Below are 15149 nucleotides of genomic sequence, written 5' to 3'. Positions count from 1 at the left end.
AATGGTTCTTTGAGCGTTTCTGTTACGTATTTGCCCAGGCCATGCTAAGCTTCGAGTTCCTGCCCAACTCAGTAAGACCAGTCTTTCTGCACAACATCTGCTGCCTCTACTTTTTTCTGTTATTTTCTTTGTTGTCATGGAGATGACCATTTTATCTACAGGCCCATTTCTTACCCCTTTGTGATGCTGAGGTGGCTGCTTGTCTGTCTTGCATGTAGATGTTTAGACTGCCTAATGAACGCAGAGCATAGTGCGCTGTTTCCTTAGTATTGCAAACAGCTTGGGGCAGTAAAGGCGGAATGCAATCTCAGCACATGGATTTTATAAAATAGCAAAAGCTTAGTGTACAATGCAATTTCTATTAACAGTTTGACTAGGATCCTATAGTCGAGTGGGGAAATTTAAAACTCCGAGAGGTTTCTAGAATTAGCTTTACCATTTGAAAGCTTTTGGAGGGAGCCAGTTGTCTGGCCCTGGTAGACTTTGGAGCACAGATCTTAGAAAATAACCAGAGCATAAAATGTGACCTTTGTGTGCCACAAGAGATGAGGTGATGCCAGTGTGCTGATCACATGGAGGGTGGTGGGAGGGGGTGCTGGGGATGCATCAGCTCTGGAGACTTTGGGATGGGAACCTGCTGGCCTGTCACTGAAGGTTAGGAACAAGGCAGTGGGGGAAACTTTGGGGTCCCCATGAAGCTGGGTGAAGGACTGACCCATGTTCTTTGGCATTTTCTAAACTGCTTCTGAAGTTTATTTTTCTCTTTCACAGTTCTTTAAAGCCAGTTTATTTATTTTCAGTTTATGGGCATCGGTGTTTTGCCTGCATGTATGTCTGTGTGAGGGTGTCAGATCTCCTGGAACTGGAGTTACAGTTTTGAGTTGCCATGTGGGAATTGAACCTGGGTCCTCTGGAAGAGCAGCCAGTGCTCTTAACCATGGAGCCATCTCTCCAGCACTCTTTCACAGTTCTTTATGACACATAACATGTCCTGATATCATCATCCCAGTGGGGAAAGACCTTTGTGTCTTCTGTTGAAGCAAAGTAAAATGAGTTTTCTATCAAATACTATAAAACCTGTGGTGATAGCAAGGAATTAAAAGACTTTTATGCAAATGTTTTAATCCCCCACTACAACCCAGCAAAACCTTTGTTTACACAAAGGCCCAGGTACACTCCCAGCTTAAAGTGGCTGGCCCCTTCCTCCTTCACTTCCAGTACACCAATTCTTTATAGACTGGCCAACTGAATAAGATTGAATAAGGTTCAGCCCCAGCCAATGAGGAAAAGACACAGTCACTGCCTGAGTTAAAATAAAAACAGGCTGGAGAAATGGTTCAGCCATTAAGAGCTTTGGCTGCTCTTCCAGAGGACCTGAGTTCAACTCCCAGCACCCACATGGCAGCTCACAATTGTCTGTAACTCCAGTTCCAGATGATCTGGCATCCTCACACAGACATACATGCAGGCAAAACACCAATGCACATAAAATAAAAATAAGTAAATCTTTAGAAAAAAATAAAAACCAAGTGCATGTCCTTTGTGTGCCTGCTCTCTGAGCACACCCTCTTGGAAAGTGTCACATTACACCTGATCCAGCTACTTCCGTTGGAATGGTGGTGACCCCAGACTGACTACACACTGCTATGTCTCCAATACTGTGGTTCTGATCTCTGAACAAGAAAGGATCACGATCTGCTTTTAACCCTTTATTCCCCTGCTAGATTCCTGTCTATTATTGGGAGACGTACCTAGCATGTTGTCATGGCTGTGGCTCCTGGGGCTATAAGGCTTGGCATGCTCTTGGGTGACCTATGTGAGCGAGTGATTTTTCTTCTTCCTCTCTTTAGTGCTGAAACCGCCACTAAGACCGTTAAAAATAGACAAGCACCATTGACAGATGACATGGTCACTTCTGCCACAGGCACTGCAGGGTCTGGCCCCATACCACTGGGATTAATGTTTGTTGTATCTTGTTCCTGGGAAGGAGAATAAAATGAAGTTCCTCACATTGGATTGGAATGAACATAATTAAAAAGTGCCATGCTACTCAGTTGCTAAGAAATCAATCACTTTAATTGGAAAGAAGATTCCTTAACTCTCTTATTGGGCTCTTGGTAATTTAAAATTGGGATCCCTGACAGTTTGTGATAAATTGCCTCCTTTTGGGCAGAACAGGTAAGAAATTCTAATTACCTCTGGATTATTCCAGAGTGGGTAGGAAATCTTAATCAAAGAGATGTTGGAGAGAGGGGGGCTGACAGTGGGCAAAGATTTGCTGAAGTCATTGTGAAGCTAAAAGACAAATTCACTTGATGTGACAGAAACAGGAGCTTGCGTATTTAAGATCCCAGAGATAAAAATCAAATTTCCTAAGAATATAGGGAACTAAGCATTTTGGAAAAAGTTTACACACAAGCAAGTTCTCTAGGCTAAGCGAAATTAGCCCTGTTTACTAACTAGTCTTGGGCCTCACTTGGGGAAGAATATGAAATTTATAGGCTGGCACAATGGACCAGTGAGTAAAGATGCTTGCCACCATGCCTGACGACCTGTGGTTGATACCTGGATCCAGGTGAAAGGAGAGAGCAGATTCCTGAAAGTTGTCCATATATGCACTCCCTTTCCTTCAGACAAATTAGTAAACATAAAAAAAATATTTTGGAATGTAAGGTTTATGATTTTAAGTAAGTACTCCATGCCAAGTTTAAGGAAATCTAAAATGTTTTATTCAAATAAAAAAAAAAAGTTACTGGAAATATAGACCGGCTATTGAATCCACTGGCCCCGTCTCCATCGCCCTCCTAGTCTTTATTTGTAACTTGCCTAAGAACACTTGAAGAATAGTCTGGTTTAGATTGATACATTCATTTTGAAATATATGTAGTTAATTTTTAAATTTGTTACCGGTAGTAACGTTTGCAAGTTACGTTTTGAAATGACGTTATATATAGTTACAGAGACAGCTTATAGAAAATTGACTAGATTGGGTGAAGAAGTGGGAATCACATGGCTGACAGCTTCAGGGATTTAGAAGTCTGCTTTCACGTTTTCACAGACATATGCTTTTCTGAACCAAGGCTGATGTTCTCCGTGGCTTTCTATTGCTGTGATAAAACATTTAACCACAAGCAATTTGGGGAGGAAAGGGTTGATTTCAGCTTTCATATCCTACTGTAGTCTACCATGAAGGAAAGTTAACATAGGCATTCAAGGCAGGAACCTGGAGGTGGGAGCAGGGGAGTGCTGCTCACTGGCTTGCTCTCCATGACTTGTTCAGCCTGCTTTCTTAAACCAGCCAGTACCTACGGTGGCCCATATCGGTCGTTAATCAAAAAAAAAAAAAAATGCTCCACAAGCTTTCCTACAGTCTAATCTGAGGGAGGCATCTTCTCAGTTGAGGATCCCTCTTCCCAGATGACCCTAGCTTGGATCAAGTTGTTGACAAAAACAAAACAAAACAAACAAACAAAACAACTAGTCAGAACTAGTGAGTGGGGGACATTGTGTCCCTTCATGTCTGTATGGTGTTTATTTGTAAGAATAAGGACATTATTATTTTTAGATCTATTTGGTGTGTGTGTGTGTGTGTGTGTGTGTGTGTGTGTGTGTGTGTGTGTGTACAACCTGAGGGAATGGGTCTCTCCTTTAGACACTGCAGCACAGTAGAATCAGACATTAACATATAAATGATCTATAGTTAATACTCAAGTTTTACCGCTCATCCTGCAACATCCCTTATGGGTATTTTTTTCGGTCTAATGTTTACATCCCCCTGTCTCACTTAATTGTCATCTAAATATGAACTAGTTCTTTAACCACTTATTTGTTATTGACAGGCTGGGAAAAATTTGAAGACTTGGTGTGGAGTAGAATTTGGCTTATTCACATTTGTCTCTGCGTGGCTTCTTTCTTTAAAATGTATTTGCTTTTATGTGTATGAGTGTTTGCTTGCATCAATGTATGTGCACCACACAAGTGTGCCTGATGCATGCAGAGGCCAGAAGAGAGTGCAGGACCACTTCTAACCAGACTTACACTTGTGATCTACCTTGAGGGTTCTGGGAACTCTAAGAACAGCAAGTGGGCTACTAACCACTGGGCTGCCATCCCTGTAGCCCCTCCATGGGGCTTCTTCAGGTTATATGTTTTGGCATGTTGGGCAGCTTGTCCTGACCTCCATACTACACAGATACACAAAACAAATAGATCTAAAAATAAGAAATGTGTCACAGAAGTGATACTGTGTCCTGCAAGCATCCTGGCAGGAGATTCATGATGCTGGTGTCTCAGACTTTCCTGATGTCAACTTACTACTTGGCCCTCTGTGAAAAGTTATTTGTAGGGAAATGTTTTAAGACTAAATTTCCTTTTCTTCATTGAATAAGTGACAAGTTCTATGGAAAGAAAATAAAATTTAAGGAGGCAAAGTGATATACTGTTTATGTTTATCTCCTTCCTGTTACAACACTCAAGAATGTAAGTTGAGATGTGTAAAAGTACATTTTAGAAGCCCCGTACCAGCAGTTAGAAGATTTATATTGCATAGGCCCTGAAAATAAACTTGAGAAGGTGGTAAAGTCTGTATGCTCTTGCTTAGATTGGGAAAGTGCCCCCGTCTCCATTCCCAATGCAGTGGTGGGAAATGGGACTCTGGGAAGTGACTGTGTCGTGAGGACAGTGATGCCAATGGCTGGTCCATGTCTGGATTGACTGCGTGGGCCCCTGTCTCCAGTGCCTGTCCAGTGCTCTGCCTCTCACATTGTTTCCACATGAGGTGAGTAGGTTTCTTCTCCACAGGTCTGTTTCACCACAGGCATAGCAACAATGGCACTGTGGTCACTGTAGAGGAGGCTTTTCTCTGTCCTGCTCCATCCTGCAGCCACTTCCAAATAATCATTCAGAGGCTTAATATTACTTATAAATGCTTGACGGATGGCTCAGGCTTATTACTAGCTAGCTCTTACAATTAAATTAATCCATTTTTATTCATCTATATATTGCCATGTGGCGGTGACTTTTACAGGTCTGCGGGCAGCTGTTCCTTGGGCAGCTATCTGGCATCTCCCAGACTCTGCCCTTCTTTTCCTGTATCTCTGCTTGGATTTCCTATCTGGCTCTATCCTGCCTTGCCATAGGTCAAAGCAGCTTTATTTATCAACCAATGGAAGCAACACACAGTCACAGCATACAGAAAGACATCCCACAAACTACAAACTCGGAAACCAAGGGTCCAATACACCAGAAGACTGAAGCCGTAAGACCCTTCTAAGATATGTTGTCACAGTGATGAACTACGTGTGGAAAGTGTGCTTTTGTTGAACCAGAAAAATAATTCTCTGCTCAAGATTGAGGATTCTATTTTCCTTTTATCTAGTCAAGCTTATTATGTCTCTATTTTTAGGAGTGCAGCCCTCCAGCAATATGGGGCTCTAATCTAATAGCCAGAGCATGAGCCATAAGCCTTGTTATGCTTTGAAAGATGTCATATAATAACCAAAAGTTAAAGTCAGTGCCAATAACTGTTGCTCAGCAGAATTGTCCCCAAGAGGAGGATAAAACCTTGGCCTTCATCGAGCCAGGTAAAAGGTTGAAGGCATCTTAAATGTCTGAGAAATAAGACTCAGTTGAAGTATAAGAAATGTAAAAGCAAGACTGGGGACGTAACTCAGTAGGTACAGTGCTAACACACAAGGCTTTGGGTTCGATTCCCAGTACCACATAAACCTGTGTGAGGTAGAGACAAAAGAATCCAAAGTTCTGGGTCATCCTCAGCTATATAGTGAGTTTGAGCCAGCCTGTGCTACATGAGACACTCTTTAAAAAAAAGTTGCAGTTTATCAGGAATGGGAATTATCTTGTCTGGGAGTATGAAAGGCAGCCAAAGGAGGAATCATTCCTTTCTGCTTCTTCTTCCTTGAGTGAAAGCCATAGTTTCTTGAGCATGAAAGTCCTTGATTGAAGCAGAAATCTTTAGGAATTATTGGGAGGTGACATGTGACCTAAGGATAGTTGACTTCCTGACTCACACTTGTTGCACTCATAACTTGTTTCATGATCCCCATATGGCAGCAGCAGTTCAGACATTGTTTTTGTATGAAGGCTGCTCAGGTGAGAACATGTCCACCTTGGCTTTTCCTCATGCACATTCTGACTGGGCTATCTTAGCTCAGGGTCTCACCCCTGAGTCAACTGGAGGAAAGAATAGGCCAATTGGTTAAATCAAGTCTAGCTTCTGGTGGAGTTGAAAAGCAAGGCCAATCTTAGCTGTGGTGGTTTGAATAAAAATGGCCCCCATAGGGAGGGGCACTATTTGGAGGTGTGGCCTTGTTGGAGTAGGTGTGGCTTTGTTGGAGGAAGTGTGTCACTAGGGGGTGATATTTGAAGTATTAGAAGCTCAAGCCTGCCTAGTGTATCACTTTTACTTCCTGCTGCCTGTGGATCCAGATAGAGAACTCTTCAGCTCCTTCTCCAGCACCATGTCTGTCTGCACGTCGCATGAAGATAATGGGCTAAACCTCTGAATTGTAATGATGGGGATGTTTTTCTGTATGCTGTGAATATGTGTTGCTCTAATTGCTTGATAAATAAAGCTGTTTGGCCAATGGTGAGACAGAATAAGTTAGGTGAGACATTCTAACTGGAAAGATAAGAGAAGAAAAGAAAGCAGAGAAGATGCTGCTAGCCACCACCAGGAGAAGCAAGATGTAAAGTACTGGTAAGCCACAAGCCACTTGGCAAAGTATAGATTTATAGAAATGGGTTAATTTAAGATGTAAGAGCTAGCTAGTGAAAAGCCTGCCATGGCCATAGTTTAAAAATAATATAAATCTCTGTGTGTTTATTTGGGTTTGAGAGGCTGTGGACCAGGTGGGACACAGGAAAACTTTCAGCTACACTGTAAGCCAGCCCCAATTAAATGTTTTCTTTTATAAACATTGCAATGGTCATGGTGTCTCTTCAGAGCAATAAAACCCAAACTAAGACACCAGCTAAGCCTTATGGAAACCTGGTCATTTGTCAAAATATCCTGCTTTTGAGTCAGATATGGTGGTGTACAACTTTAATCCTAGCACTCTGGAGGCTGAGGCAGGAGGATCTCAAGTTTGATGCTAGCCTGGAATACATGGTGAAATCCTGTCTCAAGCAACAACAACTAATTCTGACTTTTAAAAATATAGTTACTATATTTTATTTTATAAGTCATATTGATTACAAATATTCATGTATATACTTAAAAAGTATTTATTTTTATGTGTATGAAAGTTTGCTAATATGTATGTCTGTGTACTTGTACATGTCTGGTACCCATAGGGATCAGAACTGGGCATCAGATCCCCTGGAATCAGAGTTACAAATAGTTGTGAGCTGCCATGTGGGTGCTGGGAATCAAATCAGGGTCCTCTGGAAGAGCAGTCAGTGCTCTTAACCTCTGAGCCATCTCTAGCACTCTACCTACCTACTTTAAACCCACAATTTATCATTCTTGTTTGTATTGCTTTAAAAATTATAGCACAAAATTTTTATATTAAAGATGGGGCCAGGCATGGTGGTGCTCACTTTTTATCCCAACACTCAGGAGGCCAAGGCAGCCCGGTCTACATATGACCAGCCAATGCTACATGGTGAGAGCCTGTCTCACAGCACACAAAGAAACAAACACAGCTGGAGAAAAAGATTCACTTCAAAACCTGATATATTTATATACATCTATTCATCTGGGCTTTATTTTAAATATGTTCATTTAAAAATATACTTGTGTATTTTTTTAAATCTGTGATAAAAAAAAACTAGGGCAACATCTCTTCAAAATAAAGTTTATCACATATGCCAATTTCCAATTACAAATGGCCCCTCAGTTGCCGTTAAGTGAAAAAATTTCAACATAATTTAAATGGAAAAGAATTGGTAGTTGTCATTTAAAGCAAAAACAGCAATTACCAAAGTAGTTTACATTGCTCCTAAAAACAAAAACTTTGAAAAAAACCAGAAATGCTTTACAAAGGTTTAGTTGGTTTAGAAAAGGTACATGGGCAGGATTTTTTGGTTGTTTGTTTTTATTTTTTAAACATTCTAGAAATTTTGCTACCACCTCTATGTTTCTGTTGCAGAGATGGCAGAGTAACCACTGGATAGATGAGAATATTGTCCAAAAGCAAGCCAGCCAGACCCCAAAAGTTAACTGCACAGTAGCACTGCACATTTCTTCATGCAGCCTTGTGTTTCCTACACACTTATGTCTCTTACGTGCATTACAGTACATATTATGTATTCTCATGCTTTTTTGGTCGTATATGTTTTGAGGTAAGATCTCTCTATTAGTCCTGGCCTTCCTGGAACTAGGCTGGCCTGGAACTCACAGATGTTCACCTGCTTCTGCCTCTTGAGTGCTGGGATTAAAGGTATTTGCTGCCATGCTTGCCACTAATACTTTTCTGTATGATTTTATAGTATGCAAAGAATTTGAAAAAGGACATGATTTGAGAAAAATAAAAGAGAGACCCTTAGCACAATGATGAAACTAGATATATTTGTATTCAACTATATAATCAGGATATAATCTATTTAATTTACTAGAAATATACATCTCAAAGCTACCACTTAGGACAAATATCCCCATTCTGTGGCATTGACTGGAAGGACAGACATTGGTTTGTTTCCATAGAAACAGTTCAGTGCAGGCTGGAGAGATGGTTCAGTGGTTAAGAGCACTGGCTGCTCTTCCAGAGGTCCCAAGTTCAATTCCCAGTAAGCACATGGTGGCTCACAACCATCTGTAATGAGATATGGTGCTCTCTTCAGGCATCCAAGAATACATGCAGGTAGAACACTGTATACATAATAAATAAATAAATAAATCTTTTAAAAAAGAAACAGTGCAACAGGAAATAGTTTAACTTTGTTCCACCCATCTGCTAGCTTAAGGAGAGTCACACGGTCCATCAGTTCACCCTGCATGTAAATTTAAGAACATTTATTACTTCATTCTGAAACTGGCACAGCTGTTCTGTCATTCTCTGCTTGGGAATACACCCATGATTTGACCTGTATACATTCATTATCTTCCTGATTTTCCGTGGCAGCATCAGCAATGTCTGCATGGCTAAGGGTCTCTCTTTCTTCTTGGCTCACAGACCTGATGCAACAGTAATACATGCACTTTCCCAGCTTGCTCTGTAAGAATCATTGATGGTTCAGTCTGCACACATGCTTCTACTTCCCCTAAAGATGAAAGGGACATCTTTAGTTAGTTAATAGACCCTCTGAAATATGGTGAGCATCACTAAGATACCTCCGCAATTTATTTCCTTGCATAAACTACAAGTCATAGAGAACAATGGTTGGGCTTATCGCTAATGTATATTACCAAGTAGTCTTTGGACTGGCCTCAGTGTTAAGCACACTGTCACAGATCTGGCATTTATAAAGATTCTTCCTTTTTTTGTTTTTTGTTTTTTTTTGCCCCTACTCTAGTTTGATATGTAGTGAGGTGACATTTGAGAGTGCTATTTCTAGTAAATTCATGACAATTTGAACATTCAAAAGTTTTTTCGAAGGTGCTCTTTAAAATGTCCAGGCTGGTCTGACTTTCCCACAATATGGATCCATGTGAACTTCTCCCCCAGCTCTTGGCTTCTTATTGACATAACAATTTAGGCGTCATCTCCATGCACTCTCTCGAAGATGCCTTTATTGTATATTTCACACTTGGAACTCTCAGTGGCGTGAGATATCCTGTGTTCCTATTTGCTTATGGGGTCAGGTGCATGCATCACTAATTCATCTTTTCTCGGCTTAACGGTCCTGCACTCTATGTGGGCTTTACAGACTGCTGGGCAGACACCCTTCCACCACTGTCCCAGTGCCTTCATCTTCTCCTCCAACTGTGCAGTCAGCCATCTCCACCCCTGTTTCAGGAGGTTCTGATTCCCAGTTGACTATGATTCACTGAGAACATCTGACCTTTCTGGAATCTTTGTTTTTCTTGGCCTTGTTTTTTTGGTGGTATTTCCTACAATGAGTTTTTTGTTTCTCCTCCTTGTCCAAAACTCTGAGCAGGGCAGGCTGGTCACCAAGTTCATTTGTCCCCAAAAAGGGATCTCAGCTGTTTCCTGACTTCAAGGGCTTTAATAGCTTCTAACATTTGTAGAAACTGCTGCTTTCCATACACCATTGGTGACTGCTCCTTGCTATCATGAATTTTGATGTATATGTGGCTCAATTAAGTGACAAATTGTTATTTTATTAACAGTCTATCTCAAAGGTACTTTTTTAAAAAGAATATTTTTATTCATGTTTTATGTGTGTTTTGCCTGTATGCATGTATGTCTGTATCACAAGCTTATAGTGCTGACGAATCCATTAGAACTGGAGTTGTGATCCTCCATGTGGGTGCTGGGAATCAAACTGGGTCCTCTTCAAGAGCAGCCAGTGTGCTTCACTACTGAACATTTCTCCAGACCCTCAACTGAAGGTTCTTGACTAAACTCCTGAAGGAATTTGTAGAACTTACCAAAAGCAACTAAAACAGCCTACAGGCCTTAAAATGATATCTGTTGGCAATCCCAGTGATATCAGTAAACCGGTCCTGCTTCTGTTGTTCATTAGGTCCAGGATTTTTTTTTTTTTTTTTTTTTTTTTTTTTTTTTTCTGTCCAGGAAACTCTGGAAGGCATTCTATTTTTCTTTCAGCCTCCACTGATGGTGCATCCCTGGGCCAGGCACTAGATGATGTGGAGGAACGTACATGGCAGAGGGTAGAGTCAGCTGACTGACTATGTTGGGATTTAGAACCTCTAGCACCACATCCACTATGCATTCACTCCAACCTGGCCCAGGTGTTGTACTCCAGACCATGAAAACCAAGTCTCTGTTAATGTATTTTTAATTTTTAATTTGGTGACAGAGTCTTGCTATGGGTCCCAAGCTAGCCCAGAGCTCATGGTCTTCCTAACTTTGCCACCCCAAGTCCGGGATTATAGTTGTGTGCCAACTGTCTTCTGTTGCTCTTGTGGGCTATAGCCTAGCTCTGTGGTTGTCAACCTGTGGGTCATGATCCCTCTGGGGAGAGGGTCAAACGATCCTTTCTCAGGGGCCACATATCAGATATCCTGCACATCAGATTCACAACAGTAGCAAAATTACAATTATGAAATAACAACAAAATAATTTTATGACTGAGGCTCATCACAACATGAGGCACTGTATTAAAGGGTCACAGCCCTAGGAAGGTTGAGAACCATTGGCTCAGTTGGAGAGTTAGACAAAGAATGACTGAACAGGTGGTTGCAATACGTGAAAGAACACTCAGCTGTAAGGGTGTCCAGATTGAGAAGTGGGAGTTGACATTTAAGCCGAGATCTGAATGTACAACAGGAATTAATGAAGAGGAAGGACTGAGGCAGAAAAGGAGGGGAGGCCAAGAGTGGGAAAGGGGGGAAAGTGGACATCTTTTGGGGGACAGTTATCATTTGACTTTTTATTGGGAGACTTAGTGTTGAACTAACTCCTTTGGTACCCTGCAGGGACAGCAGGTTCTACAAGTGGCCACAGGAGGGCACCCAGGAAAGACTCAGCCAACAGTAGGTGCCCAGTGCATGAGGAAGTCAGATGAGCCCTGAGCGTTGACTGATTGGAGAACCTGAGATGCTCTTTCCTGTGGTGCTTGAGTCCATCATGGCCAGGGCTTGGACAATGATGACTGCCCAAGGAGAGTGGAAGTAGAGGAATCTGTAGACCATTAACACCAGCAAAAGACCTACTGGATATCCATCCAGTACACTATACTTTTCTTATCTTCTCATGGTCTAACACTGCCAACCTCTGTAAGTGACATTCGGTAAATGTTGACTGAATGTAGATCACAGTATTGATAGCCATGGAAAATGATGCATATTCATGCTTAATTAATAGGTATTTCCTTGGTGGGGATATAACTCAGTGGTAGAGCACTTACATAGTCTATATGAGGTATTTGGTTCAATACCTACCACTGTGGGGAAAAAAAAAAAAGATCTATCATAGCAAATTAGCCCGTGCCTCCTGGATCTCCCTGAGCTTCTAGGGTATTGTTTCTCTTGAGACTTGTGGAATTGAATGAACATCTAACTGAGGTGTTCAGGGTGAAGAAATCTCAGCCTGGAGCCATGTTCATTCCACTGTAGAATGACCTCCTGGTTGTGTTTGGTTGGGATGACTTGATACTTATTACTAAATAAATGGTGGCCATGGTGGGAAGCACTGTCACTTCAATGCCTGTCTTTCCTTGAAGGAGGAAGAAATTTGGGCCCCCAGAGTGGAAACAATTGTTTAAAACAATTCTCCTTCTCTCTGTCTCTATTAGTAGTTTAAATATCTTATATGTCACTGAGCTTATTAACACTACAAATAAAAATGTATGTGGTGGTTTGAATAAAAATGGCCCCCATAGGCTCATGTATTTGAATTCTTACTCACCAGGGAGTAGCACACTATTGATAAGATTAGAAGGTGTAGCCTTGTTGAGGAAGTGTGCCACTGGAGGTGGGCTTTGAGGTTTCAAAATCCCATGCCAGGCCCAGTATTTCTTTCTCTTGACCTATAGATCAGGATGTAGCTCTCAGCTACTGCTCCAGCACCATGTGTGCCAGCATGCTCTACACCATAATGACAATGGGCTAAACATCTGCAGGTGTAAGCGAGCTCCCAATTGAAAGCTTTCCTTTGTAAGAGTTGCCTTGGGCTGGACAGCAGTGGCACATGCCTTTAATCCCAGCACTCGGGATGCAAAGCCAAGCAGATCTCTGTGAGTTTGAGGACAGACTGGTCTACAGAGTGAGGTCCAGGACAGGCACCAAAACTACACAGAGAAGCCTTGTCTTGAAAAACAAAACAACAACAACAAAAAAAATGATGTCTCTTCACAACAATAGAACAGTGACTAAGACATTGTACAAAGAGCACTGTTTCAGTTTGTGGTCAGATTTAAGTCATAAATAAGGAATTTCCAAGACTGGAGAGATGGATCATCCATAAAGAGTGCTTACTACTTCTTCAGAGGACCTGAGTTCGAGTCGTAGCCCCCACATCAGTGGCTCACAGCTGCCTGTAAATCCTCCTCCAGAGGATCTGATATTTCTGGCTTCCATGAGAGCTGCACTTATGTGCACACACAGAGACATGTAGAATATTAGTTTAAGATGTGTTACATTCATTCATGCTGTGGAATATTTGTTTAATGATGCAAAGATGTGTTGAGTTCTTTCATGATGCATTTGTTTAACTCTGTAAAGCTGTGTTACTCTGCCTGTCTAAAACACCTGATTGGTCTAATAAAGAGCTGAATGGCCAATAGCTAGGCAGGGATAAGCAGGGCTGCCAGGCAGAGAGAATAAATAGAAGGAGAAATCTAGGTTCGAGGCAAGAACAAGGAGTGAGAAAAGGAGAAGAAGAGGATGCCGGGGCCAGCCACCCAGCCACATAGTCAGCCATGGAGTAAGAAGGAAAGAAAGATATATAGAATAAAGAAAGGTAAAAAGCCTAGAAGCAAAACATAGTTAAAGAGAAATGGGCTAATTTAAGTTTGAAAACTGGCTAGAAACAAGTCAAGCTAAGGCCAGGCATTCATAAGTAAGAATAAGTCTCACTGTATTTATTTGGGACCTGGGTGGCAGGCCCCCAAAGAGAAAAAAAAAAAAACAAGAAAAAAAAAAACCCAACAACTACAGAGACATACATGCATATATATAATGAAAAATAAATCTTTAAAAAAATAAGGACTTGTTCGAATGTAGATAATCCAGAAATTTCCTTAAGCTATCTGGTCAGAACAGATGTTTCCAAATACTGCCTTACTTTGGGAGGTATAGCCAGACATTTAAATTAAAAAGAATTTTTCAAAATAAGCCACAGACTTAGATGCTATTCTATATTTAAACTAAAGCAACTTTAAGTCCAATGCCGTAAACACTCAGCCATTGAATCCCTTTAAACTAAAACAATTTTAATATAACTTTCTTTTCTAGAGACAATAATGCAAGAAAGGAGACATTTTGTAAAATATGGTCCTGATAAAATACAAATGTATTGACTTACTCCTCCTTGAAACAGGCTACATTCTGAGGGAAATCTCTAAGCTGCTTTGAGCATGGAGTTGCCAAGTTCTAACATGTTTTGCCAAGGCTAAATAGGTATACCTTAGAAGAGTTTGGAGGGATCTCACCAAAGAATCAGGCTCTACTTTAAAACCGAAGCAAGGTGGCTAAGGATGTAGCTGTCGGTACAGGGCCTGCCTACCAGGCATGAATCCTTGGGTTATTCATAATCTGGGAGTGGTGGTACACGCTTGAAATCCTAGCACTTGGGAAGTGCAGACAGAAATATCAGAAGTTTAAGGTCATCCTCAGCTGCCTATAAGTTCTAGGCCAGCCTGGGAAATATGGCCTCCTGTCTCAAAAATAAAAACCAACCAAAAATGGGCACAAAGGCTGGGAATATAATCCAGTGGTTGAGTGCCTACCTTGCATGTCCCAACACAGGTGATGTGGCAGAGCTGCTGGGCCTGGTACAGCTCGTGTTCCATCCCCTTATGAAGCAGTGTCCTGCTCCAGGGGAGACCTCTTTCCTGCTGGAAATTCAGTATCCAGAGCTCTCTGTAGGAATGAGGTGAAACATCCTCCACAGATGGCTACTCTTGGTTGTCAACTTGACATACTTGGCAAGAGTGACCCTCAGTGGAGGAATTCCCTCCAGCAGATTGGCCTGTGCATATGTTGGAGGGCCATTTTCTTGTTTGCTAATCTATGTAGGAGGACTCAGCCTATTGTGAGTGGTGCCTTCCCAGGCAGGTGGGCCTGGGCTGTGTAAGAAAGGTAGTTGAACATGAGCCTGTAAGCAACTGAGTAAAGAGCATTGTTCCATGGTTTCTGCTTCAAGCTTCTGCCTTGGTTTCCCTCGATGATGGAAACCTGTCATCTAAAATCAGCCCTTTCTTCTAGCCAAGTGGCTTTTGGTCATGGTGTTTATCATAACAACAGAAACTAAACTAGAACCAGAGTATTTTAAAGGCTTAGAGTCAAATGTATCTTGAGAGTCAGAGAGATGGCCCAGTGAGTAAAGGGTGTGTCCTGTCAAGCATGATGAAAAACTTGAGCTTGATCCCAGGACCTACTC

At 41.5% G+C, this 15149-nt stretch overlaps 1 pseudogene; it reads right to left on the bottom strand.

Moving 5' to 3' along the window:
* Nucleotides 1–9103: 9103 nt before the first annotated feature.
* Nucleotides 9104–14559, bottom strand: LOC102907165 (zinc finger protein 131-like; annotated as a pseudogene).
* Between the last annotated feature and the right edge of the window lie 590 nt (nt 14560–15149).

The sequence above is a fragment of the Peromyscus maniculatus genome, chromosome 1, assembly GCF_049852395.1.
Source record: "Peromyscus maniculatus bairdii isolate BWxNUB_F1_BW_parent chromosome 1, HU_Pman_BW_mat_3.1, whole genome shotgun sequence".
Classification (NCBI taxonomy): Eukaryota; Metazoa; Chordata; class Mammalia; order Rodentia; family Cricetidae; genus Peromyscus; species Peromyscus maniculatus.
The sequence above is the reverse complement of the archived record's forward strand: the minus strand, read 5'-3'. Positions and strand labels throughout refer to the sequence as shown.